Source organism: Perognathus longimembris, chromosome 18 (assembly GCF_023159225.1).
Source record: "Perognathus longimembris pacificus isolate PPM17 chromosome 18, ASM2315922v1, whole genome shotgun sequence".
In the NCBI taxonomy this organism is placed as follows: domain Eukaryota; kingdom Metazoa; phylum Chordata; class Mammalia; order Rodentia; family Heteromyidae; genus Perognathus; species Perognathus longimembris.
This window is the reverse complement of record NC_063178.1, coordinates 50,151,578-50,162,023: the sequence shown is the minus strand read 5'-3', so window position 1 is coordinate 50,162,023 and position 10,446 is coordinate 50,151,578. Positions and strand designations below refer to the sequence as shown.

The 10,446-nt window shown below is 37.6% G+C and overlaps 1 pseudogene; it reads right to left on the bottom strand.

Annotated features, from left to right (window-relative positions):
* Positions 1-4,116: 4,116 nt before the first annotated feature.
* LOC125367051 lies at positions 4,117-5,508 on the bottom strand (annotated as a pseudogene).
* Between the last annotated feature and the right edge of the window lie 4,938 nt (positions 5,509-10,446).

Sequence of the window (10,446 nt, the reverse complement as noted above, 5' to 3'; positions counted from 1 at the left end):
AGCAAAAAAAGCTAAAGGACAGTATCCATGCTCTGATCTCTCTCTCTCTCTTTCTCGTTCTCTCTCCCTCTCTGTCTGCTAATATAGACACATTGAGTATTATAGTTTCAGCCAATGGATATTTTTGTTACCTACAGATATGAAGAGAACTACAGTATGATTAGTAAAATTTTGTGCATGCTACAAACTACAGATAGTAATATTTATCCCCAAAGTCTTTCTTATAGATAAGTGGGCCACTGCAATTAGAAATCAGAAGGTGAGCCATTTGATACAACTCTACATCCACTGATGTTATGACAAGGTTTCTTAATTTTTATACAGTACTTAGTGAAGTTTCTGGTTTTGTTTCTGAGATTTGGAGCTGTCCTTGTAGTCATGGCCAAGGTAACACTGGTGGAGTCACTTAGTTCACAGATAGGAGATGTCTGTGATGTTTGTATGTTTGGTTCTCCACAGTTTGAGTGCAGAAGGCTGGGACACAATTGAATTCTGAAGCCTTCCTAATATGGGATTGTGTTTGTTACCCAGATTTCCACTCTCAGAACAACTGAGAAATAGCTAGGTTGTTAAGGCGTGTTTGTAGCTCCTAAATCCTAGAGAAAAAATGAATTCTCCAATCCATGTGTTTCCAACCAGGTGCTTGGGTGGTCTCTCTGCCATATTCCAAAAATAGTGCACTTCTTACTGGAAGAGGTTGCCAGCCAGATGGTGTTCTCTAAGAGGGATATTTTCTTATTGGGGTACTCATGGCTCCCAGTGTTGCTTCAGAATTTCCCATCCTGTGGTGAATTTTCTCTGCATCTTGTGTTTGAGTCATCTAGCTGATACTATGTGGCTATAGGGCATCCCAGATAACTAACAAATCTTCAGTTTAAGAGCATCTTTGAGAAGCAAAGTGTCATTTGAGGAAATTTCTATAATAAGGTCTTCTCACAGACCCATAACAGGTAACAGTTCTTTCTGCAGTATCAATCAGAACAAGAGCTTAAATATTGGGTAAGGAAATCATATCCTTGTCTATGTAGCAAAATCAAAAGCATACTTCAGAAGTTAAGGATAAAGAATAAAAGGAAAAAGACATTCTCAGACAAGCATAGTAAAGAGATAGGTCTCCACCAAGCTTATTCTAAAATAAACACTAAAGTAAGACTTTTTGTCCAAAAGATTATTATAAGAAGGTATAATACTTACAAATAAGAGTAACTTAGCAAGCTGAGACTGTTGCAATATTGTAAAAGTGGTAGCAAAATCATATACATAATTCTTATAAACGGAAAATTATTAATATAAGGATGTCTAGTAATTGCTATAGAACAACGTAAAATTGGAAATACAATATGACAAATGATAGGAGAAATGCAATGCCATTGCTGTTTCACTTGTGTTTTAATATTTTTGTTAAAATTTTAAATGAAAAGGTTTAATCAAAAATTAAATGAAAAGAGTTCATTATAACATTTCCATACATTTACTTAGAACTTATTTCAGAGCCCTCTATTAATTATATGTGCATTTTCTCTTTTTCGTTCATCCTCATCGTCACAAATAGTTGTCATCATTCCAAAATAGATCATTGTAACCTATTTTAAGCCTCTCAATTGCCAGATAACCTGCCATAGGCAAATGAAATTTTAACCCACAAGTCAAAACACAAGTATAAATTCAGTTACCACTGAAATCTCTAAGAAGAGAGATAATGGGAGAAGCTTCAATAAAACTGGAGAACAAGTAACAAAATGGCAGTAATTAGTAATTAAGCTGTCAGCAATCACAAAACGGAAATGCAGGAAATTCTACAAATAAGAGCTGGAATCGCTGAATTAATAAAACACTCAAGGCCAAATGATAGGTTGATTCTGATCCGCTCAATTCACCACCAACAGCATTCATTGACTGTAAGAAAGGAGTAGAAGAGAGGAATTCACCCAGAAGATGGCAGAGTGAGATCAAGGAACAACCTACACTCTCTCTGACCAAGCAGAGATTTAGGGTCCTAGCAGGTAATTCATGTGTACAGAGTCCCACCAACTAAGCTATAATTAAACATAGAGATATACTAAGTAAGAAGATTATAAACCGATTGCTGAGCACAGTGGAATTACAAAACCCAAATCTCTAAAACCTCACTATAATAAACCTGACAGATCCTCTGGGTCAGCAGCTACTATTGTAAGGTAGACTTTTCACAACAGCACTTGGAAAAGAGTCCAAATGATAAAGGCAAAGACACTCTTGCAATATGTATCAAATAGGCTGCTAGAATTTCTTGAAGTTCCCTATAGCCATTTTTCCTTTTTCTTTTCTTTTTATATAGCCATTTTTTAGTGAGACCCTCTGCTACAGAACAAATAGCTCTCTGTAATCTATTTTAAGTCTCTGAATTGACTCTTTCTCTGACATGCTCCCTTGCTAGAGACATCCTGCAGCAGCACCTATGTCAAAGCATTGGTGATTTGCACTGTGGTGGGTACCAACATTCCTTTGTTGTCGTCATCCCAGCATCTTCCACATCATCTCCTCTAAAGGCAGATCCAAAGCCTTCAAAACCTGCAGCTCCGGGCTGGGGATATAGCCTAGTGGCAAGAGTGCCTGCCTCGGATACACGAGGCCCTAGGTTCGATTCCCCAGCACCACATATACAGAAAACGGCCAGAAGCGGCGCTGTGGCTCAAGTGGCAGAGTGCTAGCCTTGAGCGGGAAGAAGCCAGGGACAGTGCTCAGGCCCTGAGTCCAAGGCCCAGGACTGGCAAAAAAAAAAAAAAAAAAAACCTGCAGCTCCCATGTGGTTGCTGGCTCCCTGTTCTTTGGAACAGGATCATTTGTGTATTCAATACTTCTCCTGGGTCAATAAATTAGAGAAAAAAGTCTCTACTTGCTTTCTACCACTGTAATTCCCATGATGAACCTTTTTAATCTACATTTTCAGGAACAAAGATGTCAATACGGTGTTGAGGAAACATTGATTTGTAAAGAATTTTTATCAGGAAATATCTCCCTGTGTCTGTGGTTACAGAGATAGAGTTTATCTTTTGTTATAGTTGAATTGGACATACTATTGTTTCTTATTATGCTGATGATGACTTGAATATCCCATAAGATATTTTAATCAGTACTATGCTTTATTTCACCCATCATACATATATGTGTGTGCACATATATATTTCCCTTTTCATTTTAATAATAAATGTAAGAATTTTTTTCTTTTTTCTTTTTATTTTACATTTTATTGTGAAGTAAAATGATCTTTGCTGTCTATAATCAAATACCTTCTGGATTAAATTGTTTCTTACATAGGCTTGTTCTTTTCTTCTCATTTCTTATTTCCATTTGGAAAATCATACGCAATTTATCTCTACTCTTGGCTTTTCACCATCCATTGAAAAAGAATTGACCACGATTAACAGCACACGTATGTGTGAATGTAGCTTAGCTATATATTTCTCCACATTTTCACTAAACGTTCGCAATATATCACTCGAGCCACAGAGCTCCACTTCTCACATTTTGTTTCTTAATTAGACAAAGAGTATGCAATGAATTCCCTACTTGAGCAAGCTTTAAACTGTGATTCTGGGATCCCAGTTTCCTGAGTAGCTATGCTTAAAGATGTAAGTCACCTACAATGGGGTAACATTAGCTTTGTAATGAAATATCCAAGATTAAGTTATAGTAGTTTTATTTCTTGTCCTCTGAAATGCTTTATTTTATCTCACTAAATATGAAATGTGCAAAAATGTTCTCTTGTTAAGCATCAATTGTACTTTGTCTAGATAATATGCAAATATCTCTTTGGTTGGGGAGTCAGAGAGGAGAGAAAGTGGGAGAAAAATGAGGGAAGAGAAAAAAATGTTCAATGAGAAATGTACTCATGGGGCTGGGAATGTAGCTTAGTGGTAGAGTGCTTTCCTAGCATCTATGAAATCCTGGGCTAGATTGCTCAGTAACACATAAACAGAAAAGGCCAGAATCCGTGCTGTGGCTCAAGTGGTAGAATGCTAGCCTTGAGCTAAAGAACGACAAAAAAGAGATAAGTTTACATTGAAAATATGCTCACTGAAGCCAAGAATAGCTCAATGCTATTCTTTTCAAAGCACAGAGACATGGGATTTCTGGTCAACTGATTGTCTTGCAGAGGGATTTTCCTAAGGGAGCTTTAACATCTGTGTTACACAAGCTGTAGATTAAAGAGTTCATCATAGGAACCACAATGGTGTAAATCACAGAGGATATTGTCCCCTCATCCAGAGAACCAGGAGTGAAAGGTATGAGATACATAAATGCACAGGATCTGAAAAACAGAAATACAGCAGTTAGGTGGCCTGCCAAGCCAGCCGGCAGCGAAGAGGAAATCCTGATTGAGGGAGCGAGGATTAAAGAAAAAGAAAGTTCGATAAGAGAAAAAAGACAAGAGACAAAAGATGGGGTTCAGGAGGTCTGCATCTCGAGATTGTAACTCAAGACTGCAGCCAAGTTTATTCTTAACTTCCCGCTTATATGCAGTTTTGGAACCAGGTAATAGCATAGGGTTGTTAAAATTCAAGAACACAAAGAGGCTTTGATGTTTGCAACATTTGATTACAGTAAACACAGGATGAGGATGATTAACATAGGAATGTACTCCAGAGGACATAGCAAGGTGGACATAGCAAAGGACATAGCAAAGCAATTCCGGTTGGTGGCTGTGAACAAATGTCCTTGCATCTAGTATATCCTTGTGATAACAACACAGCCAGAGGTCAGAATGAATTTAGCTGCAAGTTTGGCTCCTGACAAGGTGGGAGCTGCAGGTAGTAAAGGCTTTGAATCTACCCTCAGTAGATTTTATCTTGAGGATGCTGAAAACAATGAACACCTAAGAGATAAAGATGATAGTACTGAACAAAATGATGTCTTTGGTCCCTCCAATGAGAACCTCTATCTTGGTTGCATAGCTGCTGATGCAGGAGAGCTTGAGCATTGCCATAACATCACAGAAAAAGGGATTGATGGCATAGCATCACAGAAGGTCAGACTTAAGACAAATCCTTATTCAAGCAGGGAATCAGTGAACCCCAGGAAGTATGAAGAAAATACAAGGTAGGAACACACTTTAGGGGACATGGCAGTGTTGTAGAGAAGTAAATGGCAGATGGCCACACAGCAGTCATAAGCCATTGCTGTCAGCATGTAGCATTCAGTAAGGACAAAGAAACCAAAAAAGTAGAGCTGGGCCATACATCCTGCATAAGAGATGGCATTCTTTTTCAGAACAAAGTTCATCAACATTTTGGGGATAATCGCAGTAGAATAGCAAAGGTCTACAAGATACAAATTAAAGAGGAAAAAGTTCATGGGTGTGTGAAGATGTGAGTTCAATGTAATTAAAATGATCAAAAGCGTATTTCTCAAGGCAGTGACTAAATATATTACTAGGAACAGGATGAATAGGGGTATCTGCAAATCAGACTGATCTATTAAACACACCAGAATAAATTCAGTCACAAGGGCTTAATTTACAAGACCCATTCTCCTAGATCATTCTTCTGTGAGAGAATCTGTGGACACATAAACAAGTGAAATAAGAAGACATTTAGAGGTTCTTAGAAAATAGTCACCCACAAATACTACATCCATTCTGTGAATATATGGAACTCAATCACCCAGTGCATAAATCATGTCTTTAATTCTGTTTCCTAGGGTAATATCAAGCAACATAGTGTTTTCCTTATTATACGCTTAAACATAATATAGTTTATACTATCACCCACAGTCTACAAAGCAAATCTCGGTGTTTTCATATGGTAGACGAGAGAATGGAGCTGGGGGAGCTGATATTTTCTCTTATCTCCTCATTGCTTCAACCCTCTCTTCAGTAGTCAAAGTAGAGACAGAAATCACAGCAACCATTTACTAAACACTCAGACTGACCATAATCTAGTGGTGGTGTATGTATAAAAGTTGCTTCTATGTGATTCTTAGAAGGCTACACACAATTATTTAATGCAACTAATAAACAACTGTTAACCATAATGACCAATACCACATTTTGTAATTGGAAATTGCGGAGGGTTCATTTTAAGTTTATCTTCTCACTATATGTGTGCTCACATATTAAAAACACAGGAATAGTCCTACAAGTGATGGACATATTCATTAGGTATTGTATTAGATCATTTTGAACTATTATTTTAGGAAAAATGACAAGTTGTATGACATGTATATTATCTCTAATGTTAATAATATCTCAAGTTGGTAAATAGACAGATTACTTCCTAACATAAATAAAATTTTAAAACTTACCCTCTTTGGAAGAGAAAACTTTTTTCCTTCTTATAATGGTGATTTATCACTGTGGTCCTGGCTTCTAGGGCACAACCTGAAACTCAGGGTTTCTTCTTCAGATTTGAAGATGAGGCTGCCTGAACGTAAGTATTCATTTATCTGCGCTACTGGACAGAATTTCTCATGAAAATGTGCAAGTGTCTAACAGACGTGGGAAACAAACAACTTTGCAATAAAAAATATTTGTGACCTAGGGGACACTAGAATGTTCACATGAGCTTAAAGACTTAGTGAAATTTAGAAGATAACTCAATCCCATCTCAGTGAAAAAACTAGATTTACTAAGACCGTAAAGCTATTGCATTTACTCGGTAACATATAATGTGTCTTTTGTGCATAGGGAATCATTATTATGCAGAACTATTACATTCTCTTTAGGGATTGTACATCCTTTGTACTGGATCAGTTATTGCATCTCCCTATCATTTTGGTCTCTTAAGGGACATTTACTTATTTTTAGCTCTTTTACTCTTTGTTTCCCTATCATTAATAGCAATGGTGACAACCAGATTCCATGACTTATATTTTAAACATTTTCAACTTCACATAATTTTTAACCTGAGACATGCCTGAAATCAACTTTATTGGTTTGTATCACTTCTAAAACTTTATATAACACTAAATGCATCCTGAATATTTTATCAAATCTGTAAATGTTATAAGAGTAAAGCGAGAAAATTTCCAAGTCTTATTAAGAAAGAATGAGGGTTATGGACGTAGGGGATCTATTCTGTGTTTGAATATTTTCCTGCATTTCCTGACTCCAATGCTTTGGATATACAATGTAGAATCTCTGTGTCTCCTTATTTTTGTAAATAGGGGTGGTCAAAATAATATTTCATTCTTCAACTCGAACGTTGTTAAATAAAAAATTAAGAACTATGCTGCAAATAGTGTCCAGTATATGGGAAATAGGCTAATGTGAGTGAGGTACTCCATGTGGAATAGAATATGGAGGTTTTAGAACCATTAATACACTTTTTTAGTCTAAAACAAGAAGGTAAAATACAATAGGAATGTTTAAGTTAGTGCTCCAAGACACAAAATAAACAAATCTAGTAGGGTGTGAAATATGTTTACTGAGGGGCTGGGAGTATGGTCTAGTGATAAAGTGCTTGCCTCATGTACATGAAGCCCTGGGTTCAATTCCTCAGCATGATATATATACAAAAAGCCAGAAGTGGTGCCATGGCTCTAGTGGTAGAGTGATAGTCTTGAGAACAAAAAGAAGCCAAGGACAGTGCTCAGGCCCTGAGTTCAAGCCCCAGGATTGGCAAAAAAAAAAGTGTATTGAGAGAAAAATTATTTAATGCAACAACTAAACCTCTACATGAGTTTCAGAGATTTTCCAACCAATATCCTTGAATATTTGGACTTATAAAGGTATAAAGAAACTAGTATATCTCAAGGTCCTAGGGTTATATCTCAAAATTCGAGGAATTCATGCTAAGCATAATAAGCAAGACAATTGAAACTAAGTAATGCTGCTCTATCTCTATGCTAGTAATAAGCACTGAGTAGTATACTGGGTGCCATGGTTAGTGGGAATAAAAAGCTAGGTGCTGTATTCCAAAAGATAAAAAGATGTAATTGTGAAAAATGCTTAATATTAGTATTTATTTTGTTAACAATAGTCAAAACTACTTCAATAGTTGATTTGAATTTGCCAGTAGGACACATTTTAAAAATAATCCTATACATACAGGCATATCAAAAAAACACATAGAAAATATGTTTGTAGAGTTGATTGAAATGTTAATTAGCTTAATTGTTGGTTCATTTCAGACTGTATGATCCACATTACTAACTCAAACACTATGTTTTATCCTCATATATATGATTTTTCTATCAAAGCTATATTAAATGTGCTGTTATGTTAAAAGCAAGACATTAATCTTGGCTTTGAAATTGACTCTCCTTTAAAGAAAATAAAAATCTAGGTGCTTCTTTGTGATGGAGATTTATTCCTGTGTCTGCAAGATAAATTAATGCTAGCATCAAGACTTCAATCCTTCTGGTTTCAAAATGGAGCAGCCTAACCCTAATGTTGCACACTCCCTGGAAGTTATTTTTGAGCTATTGACTATGGTTTGAAGTTATAACTCCTTATTCTGTAAAGTAGCAATGGAAGATAAACAGTCTTTATTTTTGTTGCAATTGCCACCTGATGAGACACCTCAACATCTTATGCCTTTAATTATACAAACCTTTGTGGGGCACACCTGGAAGTCAACTAGCTGGCCCCGCCAGTTTCTCAGTCTTGGGGCCACGTGTGGCTAAGATGGCAGCACCTAACAACAACGCGCAGCTGCTACAAGTGTCTTTGGCTATAACCCAGAGGCGGTTCTGTGGGCTGTGATGCCCCGGCTCTTATGCCCTTAATGGACAGCTCATCCCTCCCCTTCCTGCTGATTTTAGACCTGATTGTCTCCTGTGCCTTATATTAGTGGCATGTACTTCCTCAATAAACGAGATCTTGCTCTGACTGGATTGTCCTCTAGTGAGGGAGGGCTGGGTGTGGGCGGTCTGCCGACCCTTTCCTTTCTTGGCTTGTCTGGTCGTGGCGTGCCTTCCTGGTCTCTCCTGCGGGCTGGAGGAGAGTGGCGGGGGGGGGGGGGGCAACCCTGACACACCTGCCTGCTGCAAGGAGAGAACAAGCATGTTTGGTTTCATCCACCCTGCTCCCCCAGTATGTGTGTGTGTGTGTGTGTCCATCCGTGTCTCTGTGTGTGTCTGTGTGTGTGTCTTTGTGTGTTAGTGGGGGGGGTTCTTCCTGACCCTCTATTTCTCAAAGATTGAAGCTATTGTGATCTTCTGCTAGGACTATCCTAATTAGTACCAATGAGGGAACCATAGATTCTGTGTTTCTTTGGATCTGGCATCACTTCACTTACTATCTTTTCCAAGTCTTTCCATTTCCTCAGGAATGGGGAATTGCGGAGGAGGGAAGGTAGGAGAAAAATGAGGGAGGAGGTAACCAGTTTGACAAGAAATGTACTCAATACCTTACATATTTAACTATAACCCCTCTGTACATTACCTTGACAATATTTTTTAAAGAAAGTTCAAAAAATAGAATACTAGGACAAATATACCAAAATTTTCTGCTCTTTAACTATTAGCAGAGAATGACACTGTTCAGGATCAATATTTTCTCCTGCTCAGAGTTTTCCTCAAGGCAGCTTTAATGTCAGTCATCCTCAAGTTGTAGATTAAAGGGTTTGTCCAAGGGAAATGTGTTGATATAAAAAGACATCATTCATTGATATAGCAGAGGTGGTTTTGAGGCTTTGGGACCTGCCCTCAGAAAAGCTGATATGGAAGATGCTGAAGAGGATGAAACCTTAGTAAATAAGGATTGTGACGCTGAGTACAAGGAGACTGATGCCAACCATAATGAAAACCTCCAGTTAATTGACACATATACCACAAAGGAGAGCTCCAATGAAGGGAGGGTGTCACACAAGTAGTGGTTGATGGTGTTTGCCTCACAGAAGGTCATGTTTAGTAGGGGCCATAGCACTAGAAAATTCCATGAAGAAGGAACCAAGTCTAAGGTAGCAACATAGTTTGGGGGACATGGCACTGTTATACAGAAATAGATTACAGATGTCCATATAGTAATCAGAGGCCATTGCTGTCAGCATATAATACTCACACATAATAAAAATAATAAGACAGAAAAGTAAAGCTGTCTCATGTACACTCTGTAGGAGATGGTATTCTATTCTAGAATAGATATTCTATTCCCTGCTAGGCCTTCAACGTAAGCTCATGAAGATAAGTTTGGTCTTCAAAGACCCCATCATTGAGAAAGGAAGGAAATTTAGTGTTCATGTCAGAACTGCTGTGATCTCCTGCTAAGTAAAAAGTAGATCACTGATTTCACTTTCCATGTGGGGTTGGAAAATTAGATTGTAATGTGTATGGGAAGCAGTGTGCCACCTCTTACATATCTCCACTGAGACCACTTGCTATGACCAAATTGACAATAGAATTTATTTCTGATGACACAGGAGAGAAGGATGGGAGTACACTATAGGAAATAAACTGTATTCACTTAGTCTTCCATAAATTTATTCCATAAATAAAGCATACACTAATGTGTATGCTTCAGACTTT